Below are 15,041 nucleotides of genomic sequence, written 5' to 3' on the forward strand. Positions count from 1 at the left end.
CCTTCGATAGCTCAGTTGGTAGAGCGGTGGACTGTAGAAAGAGTTTCCTAGTGTAGACATCCATAGGTCGCTGGTTCAAATCCGGCTCGAAGGATTCCAACTTTTTTTTTTAATTCAGTTTCTTCTTTTTTGGGATTTGTTTAGTCATATTAGAGCAAAAAATATTAAAAAATTTGTTTAGTAATTGTTGTAGACCCTTGTAACTAGTTATGTATAGTTTTAATTGGTTTTCCATATGGAAAATATATTTTAAGGGCCTGTGATTAAATTTCCTATGATATGAACTATAGTTTCTTTTATTTTTATTCGGTTTTATTAGCTTTTGTTAACTTTCATAAGATATTTTAGATTTTTTGACTAATATTTTAATACAAACTTTAGTTTAAAATGCTTTCTAATCTAATTCTGTGAAGCCAAAGTCTTGCCAGATGGACTGAAAATCATAAATAGCTTTATCGAATAAAATCAAGAATATCTCCTCCACTTTTTAGCCTCCAACTCCAAATCAGAAAAGCACCTTCAAGGCTTCAACAGTCAATAGATTCTGGTTTACTCTGCTGTAACAAAAATATTAAAAATCTCCTCATTGGTCATCATTTTCAGGAATATTTCAAATCAAAAAATGTAATAAAGTAACATCCCAACAAAAAATAAACAAAAACTAGACCAAAGCAAAGTAAATTATAATTATTAACACATCAAACCATATGGAAATCAACTCAAGAGGCTGCCAACTCGATCGAAATAAACCCCTGAAGAAGCTCAAAAAGAATCATTAAAGAGAATACAAATTGTAACGAGAATTACAGGCCTCAATTTGCATTTGTCCAATTACAAAGGAACGAACATTCAATGGGACAACAATACCGGCCAACTGGTAGCCAAAAAGGCAACAAAGGCCACAAATATAAAAGTCCATTTCAGAGTCAGAGTCGGAGTACGAGTCTCAGACTTTTCGACTCAAAAACGATGAATTGTTGCAGACGTCCTGCCGCTTTGGCTGCCGTTTCTGTGGACCGTTGTGGCTGGCACTGGCCTCCTGCTCCCAAAACAGATGCTATCAATACATCATTTGCCTTTGTGCGGCTGTCACAAATTCATTCACCTGTTCTCGGGCCACGACTTCATCATCAGGGGCACCAGCAGCAGAAGCAGCAGAAGCAGCAGCTCGGACAGACCATTATACTGCGTTGATCTCCAATTAGGCTGTCGAAACTCCATTTACACGGATCGAGACTGGCCTTTCATATGAAAGGAAATATGTATATAAAAGAAAAAGAAAACAAGAAACAGATTCAGCTCTCGTTAAGGTGCAAGTCATGTTCGCATCTCCTTCCCATCATCGTCGTCATCATCCGCCACTCAGCGGCGAGTTGGGTAAATACAAATATGAATGAATTGCTCACCGCTGGTACGAGTAGATCTGGATCTGCATCTGGATCTTGGCAGATCATCATCCGGCATTGTTTCAACCGTCATTTGGCCCCCTTCCATGGCAGCTTCCACGAGTCCGATTCGAGTGAAGTTCATGCATGAATCTCAAGAGTGTTTGCCCTTTCAGCGATCTCCATCTTTTAGCCATATAACAGTTGCACTTTGAAATTCGTGTAATTTCTTAATGGGTCTGATACAGACCTACAGAGTCTGTATACATATACATATATGTTCTCTGAAGCCCTACATATGTGAGTGGTGTCTGCCTGACCTTAATTAGTTCCACACTCGTTAGACCACAGGAATTTGGCCAATCGAGCTTATGGCTACACCTTCGAGGAAATTAATACGAGCCGAACAGCTGCCTTCCCATAGAAAACACACACGTTTGTATGTCTCTTAATCATTAGTTCTTGTACTTGTAGTACTCCTATCTATCGATTAATGGGTACCCAAATACCCATTGAAACACTCTCCCTTGCTTCGAGACTCTTCGAGTTTCCATCGTCTTTGTGGCTGCACCACGCTTTGTGCTCAGTGCATAAAACAGATTTCTGTTGGCATTTTAATAACCACACAAGCAAACACACACACTGGGGCCTGGGCCCACGGGTGTTAAATGGGGCGCCACCGAGAAACCCCCAGCCATGTGACTGCGGCGCGTCGCTTTGTCTGCAGCTCTAGTGGCGGCTTCGTGGGTTGCCTGCTTGGCTGCTGCATGCAACGTCGAGGCCTCCCAGCTTTCTCCGCGCGAGGAGCATCGGCGGGAGCAAGAAATCTTATTAAAGCGTAACTAAATGCCACGGATTAATGTCTAACAGGCGGTGGCACCCAACAGGTGCTGCGCATAAATGTCAGTTTAGTGGCCGGGCTGACAGCAGGACATGCAGGCGGCAGAAGGCAGGCTCTGGGCGCAGAGAGTGGCAGACCCCACATGCGACAGCCGGTGGGGCATTAGCATATAAGCCGAGGCAGGCTAATGAAGCCAAGGAAGCCACTGCAACAAGTTCGTTCTCCAAGTCTTTCGTTGGAATCTAGCGGAAATGAGGGCCTTTCAATTGCTGATTCGAATGCAATCCCAGCAAAAACAAAACAATTAATCAGCACTGGCTATGAATCGCATATATTCATATCTAATGCCCGATTAGCATATCCGAGCGTGTGCCCTGCTATTCAAATGAGCCGCGTACCTAATTGAATGTGAATCAATTGCAACAGGCCCCATCCGTGTGAACTCAGCTGGAGTTTGTCTTCAGTCTTCAGTCCTCAGTCCCATACAGTAGTCAATCCGTACGAAATTTGTTTGTCACATCAGTTGATGCCTCGCGTCGCTGGCGGGGGACATTTATGGGCTTGTTTCACAAGCTCTAATGACTCAGGCCCAACCAGACTGTAAAATATCAATTCTATTTCCTGCTCCAACTGCCATTAGAATTAAATTGAAATTTATCTTTACACTGGCACATAAATAACCACTTAATTGTTAGCTTTATTTGAGAAATTTACAATAAAACGCTGGCCACCGAACGCACACAGAAAACACATGCAAATGTATTTATCAGGCTTAAATGGAATACTTTATGGAACAGTTGGTGCAAGTACAGTTATGGTTAATCCGGCGGATTTATTCGAAGAAGATCTGAAACGGATGTTTCTATTAGCTGTGGTAATTTTTCGCTATAAATATTTGATATTTCCCCAGCAAAACCCTCTTAAGATTATTACTCAAAGAGCTGATATGCAATGCTCGAGGTGAACGATAACAAACGATATCCCATGTCCTCTAGATATTGTATAGAATTTAAATAATTATAAATAATAAGCTGGACAAAAACAAGCTCTTTTTATGCCAAATATTCCAGAACCATATTAATCTATGCATTCTATATACATATATATATGAATCATTGACCCTCCCATGCATTTTCCGCCTCCAGAAAAACCCCCTTAACACCCATTACACCCACCATGCTCCACGTATTAAATATATGTCAACATTTAAGCCGTGTCGAACATTTGTTCAACTTCACAGTTGAGTGAAATTTTCCCAGTAATCCCCCTGGTCGGCTCGTCACTACAAGTTCTCCCTTCGACCATTAATTGCATTAAGTAAGCAAAATAGTTGCTTATATGCGTAATTATGAATCGCATAGTCTCCGGCAATTAATAAACTAAAGACTGCATTTGAATTTTCAATTTGACACAAGTTTCCCCCGGAGTCGCAGCGGCCGTTGAGTGTTGGTTTGATTTATCATTTGCTAATTGAAAAATTATACTGTTTTGTATTTGTCAGGCAGTTAGTTAAAATGTTGTCATGCGGGGAGATGGGGGAGTTGGGGGGACACTGACAGTGCCAATTTATTGAATGATCAGACTCGGAATCACAGGCGCAATTGTAAACGATACGACTGAGGAATTTTTCCTAGGAATTTTGATTGAGTGGAATAAGCAATGGCAATCGCAATCGCAATCGAATTGTTTGTTTGTTTGTGATTTTCGTAATCGTATTTAATATGTAAACGAATTGTGTAAGTGCCCTGCCCTGTCCTGCCCTGCCCTGCCCTGCAAAACCAATTTCAATTCCAATCAAAAGACTTGGGCAATGAACTTGTAGTATGTGGGGATATTCGGGCCGGCTCATTGTTGTCCTTTTGGGGGGTGGCCGGGGCGAGGATAAATTTATAAGCTCCCCAGCGAATTAATGCACATAAATAAACAAAATGTGACGTTGAGCGAAAGACAAGCACTTGAAGTATTTTAATTGTCTAAATGCCAGCGCTGATGATCAGCCCCGAAAGCCGACAACAGCCACCAGCCACCAGCAGCCACAATTGCACTGATCTTTAAGGCGGCACTGTGCAACAAAATCGGGTATTGGGGAAATTAACTAAAGATTTTTTTGAATATATCTTTAAAGACCTCGGCGATTTCCTGCTGGGCCTGGGCGCAACGGGGATTTTGAAAGCCCCTCCGCTGTCGCAGGCCCATTTTCCCATTTCCCTGCTGTTTAGTGAAGCCAAAGAACGGCTCGCCAGATGAGTTGGGAAACTGTGGAAGCTGTGAAGCTGTGTCAGCTTCAGGAACGAGGAACGAGGAACGATCGTTTCGCCCGCTTGCGCCTACGACAATTTATGTGTTGGTTTGAAATTTCTCACAGAAAACAAAAGAAATTCCAGTTGGGTCAAAGGAATGTTTCGGCCGAGTGAGTGGCAAGTCCTCTCTTTGCCTCTCTCTCTCTCTCTCTCTCGCTCTCGCGCTGTGGAGAGTCTCTGCCATTCGATTGGGCCGCCGCTGCTGACATTTTGCATTTCGTGCAACGCATTCCTTGGGGCGCTGCTGGGCGCATGCGTACCACACACCAAGGAGGCGAAACCGACAACGACGACCGTTGCCAGCATTGACACTGATGAGCCCGGCGTACCACGTTGCAAGGAGGAACTGAAACAACAGCAGAACAGCGATTGTCGTTGCCAGAGGCAGATCGGCGAGGTCTGTGCTGGAGTTGGAGTCTGTGTTGGAGTCGGAGTCTGACCAGCATCTGGCAGTCAAGGTGGTCACCCCAAAAGCAACACGCAACAACAACTGCGGCGTGATTGTTATGGCTGTGTTGGCCATGCCTGGCTGTGCCTTGTTTCCCCACAGTTGCATTGTAAATTCGTAAAACAATAAAGAAATAAATTACTTTCGGCCCCGAGTCCAAGTCCAAGTCCAAGCTCAAGAACTCTTGTACTTAGGAGGCAGTCCCGGGGGGAGCCCGGGGAGGAGACACGGCCAGACAGTCGGACAGTCGGACAGCATCGCACAAAGAACACGACAAAGCGTTGAAATCGTCGTGGCTTTTGTCTGTGCCCCTGTACCCCCCCCCCCCCTCCACCCCCCTCCTCCCAGCAGCCACTCCAAACAAACAGCAAAGCAAAAAAAAAAATGGCCGTTCCCTCAAATCGCCAGCCAGTGTGGCCCCGGACGAGTAGTGGCCGTCTCTCTGTGAATCCCAGGCCAGGTCCGCACCGTCCTCCCACAATTCCCAGTCCCCAGTCCCAGTCCCCAGTCCCCAATCCCCAGTCCCCAGCCCCAGTCCCAGCCAAAGCAAACATAATGTCTGACATGAACTTTGCGCGCTGCTGAAATTGCAATTTTAATGCAATTCGTGAGCGGCAATCGGTCCGCGGCCAGCCAATCGTTCAAGTCCAAGTACAATTGGACCACCCCGATGGCAGGCCGAAACCCGAGAACTGGATAGGGCAGTGGCATTGGCTCTGGCTCTGGAGATGGTACTGGAACTGGTACTGGGCCTGTGCCAGGGATTGGCAAGCAACATTTTTGAAAAGAAAAGAAAAAAAGAAACACCCGCAACATGCTGGCCAAATGATGATGAGGCCGAACCACTCGAACAGGCATTCTATTGGCGAGGGCTGATTGAGTCAAAGAGTAAGCCTTTGGCCACATTTGTCCAGCAATTTACTTTTAAGGCCGCACTCTTTCCGCTCGATCCACCCTCGTATTTATGAGATTCTACCCCGAAGGCATAAAGAAACACAAAATCATTTGGCGTTGCCAACATGTCTGCCATGACAAAAGCTCCACTCCGCCGGGCGCGGCTCGGCTCGGATCGAGTAGAGTGGGGAGACTCCGACCGAGTCTGGGGCCTCGAACCCCGCCACTGAGATACTGTCATGAAATGCCAAAATGTCTAGCTGCGATCGCTACACATATCCCCAAGAGATCCACATCAACACAATGATTTCAATAATCAACGTTGCGGCTCTCCCCCCTCCCCCTCTCTCTCTGTTTTTGCCTCAAGGGTTTAATCTAGATATACATACGGTACACGATCGAATGAAGACTCAACAAAACCATCGACAAACAACACAAAAAATTGCTTCAAAACTCGAAATAAAGGTAAATTGAGGTTTCAACTTTTTATACCCGATACTCAAAATGAGTATTGGGGTATATTAGATTTGTGGTAAAAGTGGATGTGTGTAACGTCCAGAAGGAATCGTTTCCGACCCCATAAAGTATATATATTCTTGATCAGCATCAATAGCCGAGTCGATTGAGCCATGTCTGTCTGTCCGTCTGTCCGTCTGTCCGTCCGTCCGTCTGTCCGTCTGTCCGTCTGTCCGTCCCCTTCAGCGCCTAATGCTCAAAGACTACAAGAGCTAGAGCAACGATGTTTTGGATCCAGACTTCTGTGATATGTCACTGCTCCAAAAATATTTCAAAACTTTGCCCCGCCCACTTCCGCCCCCACAAAGGGCGAAAATCTGCGGCATCCACAATTTTGACGATACGAGAAAACTAAAAACGCAGAATCGTAGAAGATGACTATATCTTCTAGAGTGCAAAATCTGAACCAGATCGTATAATTATTACAGCCAGAATCACGAAAACAATTTCACTCTTTCTCGCTCTGTCTCACTCTAACACACAGGTTTCATGGTCGGTTTTGCCAATTGCAAAATATGAGTTCAAGGATCTCAGAACCTATAAAAGCCAGAGCAACCAAATTTGGTATCCACACTCCTGTGATATCGGACCTTGACCGTTTCCTGTCCAAATTTCGCCACACCCCCTTCCGCCCCCGCAAAGGACGAAAATCTGAGGCAACCACAAATCTCAGAGACTATTAAGGCTAGAGTAACCAAATTTGGTACACACACTCCTTTAAGATGTCACTATAAAACGTATATCTCAGAATTTCGCCCCACCCCCATCCGCCCCCACAAAGGACGAAAATCTGTTGCATCCACAATATTGCAGATTTGAGAAAACTAAAAACGCAGAATCATAGATAATGACCATATCTATTAGATTGTTGAATCTGGATCAGATCAGACCATTTTTTTAGCCAAAAGGAACAAATCAATTTGCAGTGGCTACGCAGCGCCCGACGTCACGCTCAGACTGATTTTCTGTCTCTCTCGCACGCACTCTTTGTCGTGTCGTTTAATATAAGCGGCGTCTGCCGGAGGAAAGCCATACTGACTTAGTATCGGGTATAACCTTAGAGTTGCGGTGTCCGCAGCAACTCACAACGTTCCCCCTCGTTTGTTTTTTTGTTGTTGTTTTTTTGAGGGGCTCTGTTGCCACACCTCCCCCCTGGCAAACGCTGAGCGATCGAGCAACTGTTCAATACATTTTACGTATTTAATGGAATTCTTATCGTGCAGCAAATTATTGTTATTAATTATTTTCAATTCAATGGTTCGGGCACGAGGAGCAGCAATTGCTCAAGGGTTGGGAGCGACACGCTGTCTGTGACGGCCCCAGAGAGACCCCAGCATAAATATTGAAAATTTCATTAAAAGTTTATTAGTTGCCCGGGCCGTAGCCGTGGCTCCGTCTCTGGCTGGGATTTTGTTTGTGTTGCTGATCGAGTGGAATGGCGGGCACACCTTTTGGTGCAAATTAGAAATCGCCGCCGACTGCGGATTGCGGATTGCGGATTAGCCTCAAGTTAAATGATGTTTGACTGATGTGGCTGCTGCTGCTGCTGAGGAGATAGAGCTGTCTAGGGGTGGGTCTCTATAGCATTGAACTTCAACTCGTATTTCATCAGCCTTTGTATAATTAAGGGGCTTGAATCTAGCGGGATAGAAAGCCTATGACTAAAAACCAGGAATATTCCAAAAAAGAGCAGTCTTAAAGAGGCTTTCGGATGGGCAGTCTAGCCAGGAAGGCCCAAAAACCATTCAGTATTGTCTAAAATATAACCTAAAATACAAATCTTTATTTAAAATATTTTTAAAAATATATAGGTAATTTTTGTAGATTATTTTTCATATGGAAACTCTCAAGATAATAGTCCGTTTTTACCAGAAAATAACAACAAATTCCCTCAGTTCTGCCACCCGCCTCCAGACCCGTAACCCCATCCGGGTACATAGACCTAACCTTCTCATGAATACATGAGAGACCCCCCACCCCCCGTCTGAATACAATGTTCACTATTCATTGGCCATCAACGTTGGCGGCATTTAAGCCTTTGGGAACTTTTTTTTTTATTTTTTTGCACCCCATGGCGTGCCAAAAAGTAGCCAAGCGTGTGTCGATCGCTGATCTTTTGGCTTACAAATTAGAAAAGCCAACAGCGGCAGTTGGCAGTCGGCAGCTTACAGGATGAAGATGAAGCTCTCACAGCGGCAGGTCGATCATGATGATCATTCATCATTATCATTTATCATGTCCAATATTCAATGCGTTTTGCGTGCAAAGAAAATAACAAATAAAAATGTCTGTTTTCTGGCCTTATGACAGGCAAAAATGCCATAAATGTGTTATACGACCGAATGGGCAGCAACACAGGCACAAATTCAACATTACTTTAATGATTTGTAATGCTTGTCAGAATTTTCGGAGGCTGTGCCGGGCCGTATGGGAGTGCCTGCGTTGTTGAACTTTAAACGTTCGGTCGTTGGGAATTCCTCGGGTGCTCGGGTGGTGCCCGGGACCCTGCAGATCCACCACAGTGTCGTGCATGGCCAAAAGCAATGGCCATTAACTGATTTAAGTTGGTTCAACTGTTTAGCCATAAAGATTTTTAGGGTGGTAATGGTTCATTGTTTTCCACTCTACACAAAAAAGTACTTGACCGAATTTCATCATCAAGGAAGCCCTGCCTGGGAGTACACCGATTTGGTGGTCATAAACCTTATAAATATTATATTTAAGTACAGTTCTTAGTCACGTTTTTAGCGGCCATAGCTAGGCCATAAAGATCCCTGAGCTCCTGCCAATCTGTAACAATCTCCTGCCAAGAGTAACGGCCGCTTAGCTGAGGAGAAAGAGAGATCTATGGGCGGAGAGAGAGAGATTAGCAACGATCGAAGAGCACAGTTGTAATGGAATTCTGTTAACCAGAAGCAATTACAATGATTTATCATCGTCTAGTCCGAGCACAACCCAATACTCAAAGATTTGCCTCTCTTTCCAGGAGGTTTCGAAGCTTCTCTTTGAAGATTTTTTTCCCCAAAATGTAGAGTTCTTTGCTATGTTTACGGATGAACCGATTAATAACTTCCTTTTCGAGCAAAACTCAATTAATTTGTGGCCATTTTTGAAGGGTGTCAGAGTCTGTGTGGTCCCTGCAGCAGCATATCCTTTGGCGGGCAAATTTAAGCAGCTGATTAGCGCTCATCAAACATTTTTTTTAGCTGGGAAACAAATTAGCTCCACTTAGGCTGCCTGCGGTGGGGCCTTCGGAAATTATTCCATCAAAGGCCGAGAGCTTGCCAATGAAAAAGCGAAACCTGGCCAACACCCGAAGTGTCTATGCGAACACCTCGACTACATCCCTATGCACGGTCCATACGAAAACTGCCAGAATCGAAACAAAGATAATAAAATAACAAAAACAAAACAAAACAAAACAAAAATCATATACAAAATCGTTAATAAATTTCACAGACGGACAAAGGTGCGGACTGGGGCTGCGGCTGGGACTGGGACTCAGTCTCGGATCTCGGGATTGGGATTGGAAATGGAATGGGTATTGGGATTGGGTTTGGGACGGCAGCAGCTGCAGAGTGGATGGGAATGGGTTGGGGAATGGGAATGGGAAGAGCTACCCTTTTATATGGCCAGCTTTTGGGCCCGCAGCCAGATAATCTAAAGTAAAACTCGTGGAGCATAAATAAAAAAGAAATTACTTAATTTCTTAATAATGTTCGGTTTGTGTGGCTGTCGTTGTTGCTGTGTTGCTCTGTTGCTGTGTTGCTCTGTGGTTGGCTTGTTTCGACAACTTTTTTATAATCCTTTTAGGGGGCTCTCCCAGGCTGTGCACAGCTGCACTGTGAGAAATGCCTGTGCGGTCCGGTGTGTGTGTGTGTGTGTGTGTGTTTTCAGGTTTTTGTTTTACATTCTGTTGAAATGAAATCTTTATTTCCTTTCGTGACTATAATTAATAATTTTCGGTCTCTTCGGAGCGGAGTGGGGGGGGGGGGGGGGGGGACCACCGATCACACCGCACACGCAGATTATCATCATCTACTCGGCACAAAATGATCGTCAGGCTATGGTCTTATTTTCCTTGTTCGCAGTCTCTTTCTCTCCCATATGCACATGTATGTATAGCCCTCTCTTTCTCTATCTCTCTTTCGCAGAAATTGTTTTATGTCTGAAAATTATTGGGTTGCCTTTGGTTTTGGTTTTTGTTTTTGGTTTTAGTGGTTCCCTGGTTCCCTGGTGGTCAGCATGTCTCCTGCGGCTTGACCGTGTGTCTCTGCCAGCTTTTTGGGTGGTTACCTCACGCACACATCCACAATTGTGCTCCAGTGTGTGTGTGTGTGTGTGTGTTTGGTAGTAAATCATTTGCTAATTAGCCGGCCAACAGAAGATGTACGAGTTGTGGGGGAGAAGCAGCGCTAATTTGAATATAATTGGACTCGGTTTAGGTTCTAGGGAGATGGAAAGACAGCTTAGGCACCACTCATAGGGCATACGACGGCCATAACCCTTTTGGAATAAATTACAGACAATATTTGAGGGTTTTCTGCCTAAATATCTATGGGTGCAAGTGTCGGGTTATTAGCCAAAAAAATATTCGGATATATGGGAAATATTTGTGATGTCCTTCTTTACTTCTAGATCCAGCGATGTCAAGTAGGTTCATACTCATATATTTGTACACCCTGTATTGTATAGCAATGCCTATCCTTCCGTCCTTCCATCATAATCGATCTTGGACTATGAGAGCTAGAGGAACCGTCTTTTTTCTTGGGAGACTCTTGGGATATCGAATAAGCCCCCTTTTCACCTCCTTCAACCTAGAATTCTAAGGGAATCCACGACTTTGAAGATATGGCAGAAGAGCAGACTCCAAAGTCATTTCAGATTAAGGCCAGAAAGGCCTCTCCTTTTAGGAAAGACAAGAATGCCTATATAGAATCTGAAAATTGGCCGTAAAACACTATGAGAATTGAGAGAAATATAATAACCAATGGCGGGTATTAAATAGTTACACATTTAACAGCTCCTTTTTTTGCTCCCAAACACCTGTTAAACAATTAATATGGAATTCTAAACCTATTCAAATAAGATATATATAAATAGCACTGCAAAAAATCGTAGCAAATCTCCTAAATGATATCAGTAATACTTATCCACCGACTATAATTGCCAAAAATGATATTCCATATGGTAATTTCAGTAGATTAAAATTAATTGAATAAATTGAACGAAATGCCTGATGCAATAATTTATTGAACTTCAATTTGTTGGGGAATTCCCCAGCCATAGATCCCAGCCGAATAACTCTTTCAGCTCCGGCAGTTTGTGGCCCAAGTCTTTTGTTTTGCCCCCCAGCAGCCAGCAGAGCTTCACTTTCAACCGGGCCAGACATTCCTTTCCTTTCGATTTGTTGCCGTTGCTCAGCCGAGAAATAATGTCTTGCGATAGCAAATTTAATTTATTGCGATAATTTTTCATTTTTATTTTTGTCAACGGCCACGGCCACGGCCAGAACCCGACCGCAGGCAAAACAAAACAAAACAAAAAAAAAAGATACTGAAATTTGAGAGGGTACCGAAGAAGAGACGGCCAAATCGGCTGCGTGTGTCGGAGTAGCCCCCGATAAGCGGTACTAATAATGGCTAATAAGCCCATTAAAAAGGTATAAATTGTTTCGTTAGCACTCTTCATAAATTCAACAGAAAACTGTGTGTTTCAGCCAGTGCCAGTGCCAGTGCTGGCTGCCAGGCTGCATCCATCAGCTGCTGCTGGAGCTCTGCTCTGCGGCAAATGGGGCTTCGTTAATTTATGTTAATGGAGAGCTGGCTACAAATTGCAATGTCTCTGTTTGCTGGCCCTTTGTCTGTCTTATTATTTGCATATCACAGCCGGCAAGATTTTTAATAAATTAAAATCTTCGCTGCCGCTTCTGGCGCTTCCCTTTCAATTACTGTTGTCGCGGGACTCCGGCATTATCTCGGCCCTCTATCCCGGCCATGTCCATGTCCCAGCCTGGCCATCTTGTCGGCACTTTTAGTCTTTGTTCTGTGGCTGCTGTTGCATTTTTGGTTCGTATTTTTTGTTGTATTCTTATTTTTTGTATTTAATCGATTGTTCATTGTTTGGGCTGCTCTTGTCGCCGTGCCCGCTGGGGGTCTTAATGTGGCAGCCGCATTTATTATTTCGACATTCTTAACGAACTTCGAATTTATGAGTTAATACAAAATAATACGAGTGAGGATCAGAATCCGACTGCGGTCTCAATTTGTAACCGGTCTGCCGACTGCCGTCTGCCGCGAGCTCATCCTTAGCTGGTGAAATTTCATTACATAAATTACTCACTTAATTGCCAATTTGCACTTAATTTTTGCTCCATTCTTCGCCAAGTTAATAAAGTCGCCCCAGTCGCATTGCGTATACGCAGCGTGTGCCTGACCTTGTCCAAAGCCGCGCCTCGCACACCGTCTCTGCGGCTAAAGCCACCAGATAAGTGCCTGAAAGAACAGCCAATCCTTAAGGGAATCTACAGGCTAAACCCTTGATCGGAAGATATAGGAAAATTGTTATAGACTGACCGACCAAAAAGGGAACCAAAGTACGGCTTTGATCGCCAAAACATGTTTAACATTTTGCCTGCTTAATAGGCACCCATACACCCATTCCTATCTAATATTTCTGCCTCTGCCTGGGTGGAGACGTGTTGTCTACGCAAAATCTAGGCAAAGGCAAACTGATTGGCAAAATCAACACAAAAACAGCGCCAAAAGGGGCGCAGAGCAGGGGGAAAAAAAGCAGCTTTGAAGCAGCTGCCGATCGACTGGGGATCTCTTTCATTTGTTCGAAATGGAAACCTGTCTTGTGGTCTTTTGACAAATGTTCAACATGCGACAGCTGTTTACCCAATAAATCCATTAGCTGTACAAACAGAACAAAAAAAAAAAAACAACAAAAAAGAAACAGCCATAAATTTAGCTATTGACAAACAAAAGCGCTGCCTGGGTGTGACCAATAATCGATAATTGTAGCTTAATTTATCATCAATAAATTGAGAAATTCCAGCAATGAAATAGGTAAAAAAAAGCCAGCAATTGGTAGGGTTAAACTAATCAAAGGGTAGACATGCGCAGAGTGTGGAGCCCTCATGGAACCCGCCAATACTCATTTGTAAAGGTCAAAGGAAATTGTCTCAACAGTTCCATTTCCTCACTAACCCCAACCGCACCCCCCCGTCGAATGTAATTAGCAAATGCCTGGCATAAACACATCAAATAGTGGCTGTTATGGCCGTTTATCTAGATGGGGCTGCGGGGCTGCTGCTGTCGTAGACAGGCCAGCGCCAGCGCCAGCGATGGAGCGACGTTGGCAACAGATTGCCGGGCCAGTGCCAGTGCCAGTGCCAAACAAAAGACTCAGGCGGCAAACTCGAAAACGTACGAGCCACACGCACACCTTCGCACACACGGTTCTGGCACATTTCTTTGATAAGCAGATGGGCCTCTCTATGCCTCTGTGTCTCTGTGTGTGTGTGTGGCGAAGCGTAGTTGTATCTTATCTGGCCAATCAATCTTTTGTTGTTTGTTTTAAACACGTTTCATAAAAATTAATTTTTTTATTTATTAACCAAAGGCATTTGATGGCGTGCTGGGAATGATCCACTCCGAGAGATACGTACGATCGTTGTGTGCTACACAAAACTCACCAAGAGAAAGGGGAGAGAGCGAGAGAGAGAGACAGTAAAAGCACCTGCTGTGTAACCCTACCTCTGATTCTGCCCATCCCCTGTCCCTGCCCCTGCCCCTGTCCTGCCCCCTGACTCTTTGTTGTTGCGTTATTATCATATGATATCATCACCCGAAATTCCTCGCTCGCAAATAAATCCTACATCTAAATAAATTTCAAATTCTTGGCTCAACCAAAAGATCTCCCGCTGTTGTGTTTGCATACCGTCGGCAGCGCTGGTCAACATCATAAAATATTAATTAATTAGTCAACGAAAGAAAAAAGGTCTCGCGCTTAGAAAGCGTCTCCCAGTCCGAGAGCCCCAGTCCGAGTCCCCCAACGAATTGGGTAGTTAACCCTTTCAGATAAACTCAATCATTAATTTCTTTTGTATTTGCTCAGCCCGAAACTAAACAAGTTCAAGTTTATGGCCCGCTATCTGTCTCTCTATATCTCTCTGCACCTCTGCACACTTGCTCTTGAAGAAGTTGTTCCAAGCTCTGTTTATGGACTCGAAAACGATGAGAAAATCAGCCAAAAAATTGTGTCTGTGTCTCTCTCTTCGTCTCTCATTCGATTCGGTCGATAAGCAATTTTATTTTTATGCCATGATTAAATGATTCTTTATGTGCTTCAAACGGAGCTGGAAACTTGTTTCAAATCATATTAACCCATTAACGGTATTTTTTTCGGTACATTAAAACTGTTTGGAGTACAATAAGAGGAGAATTTCGTTATTTCAAATAAATTTTTGTGACATTTTTTGGGCAGTCAGTGGGTTAACGCCGTCACAGGGCGTATGCGCAATAAGGAAATGCAAGCCCAGTTAAAAGGCTTTTAACGGCCACCCACACCAACACAGCGCCAAAACAAGTTCAAGATCAGACAGAAAGACAGACGAGGAGGAGAAGGAGAGCTTAAACAGAAATCTGATCAGC

General features: G+C 44.0%; 1 non-coding gene across 1 annotated transcript; it reads left to right on the forward strand.

Moving 5' to 3' along the window:
- Positions 1-94, forward strand: Trnay-gua. The gene is made up of 2 exons: positions 1-37; positions 59-94. It is a non-coding gene; the product is annotated as a tRNA-Tyr (tRNA).
- The last annotated feature ends 14,947 nt before the right edge of the window (positions 95-15,041 follow it).

The sequence above is a fragment of the Drosophila persimilis genome, unplaced genomic scaffold (genome assembly GCF_003286085.1).
Source record: "Drosophila persimilis strain 14011-0111.01,24,50 unplaced genomic scaffold, DperRS2 tig00000124-arrow-pilon, whole genome shotgun sequence".
Lineage (NCBI taxonomy): Eukaryota > Metazoa > Arthropoda > Insecta > Diptera > Drosophilidae > Drosophila > Drosophila persimilis.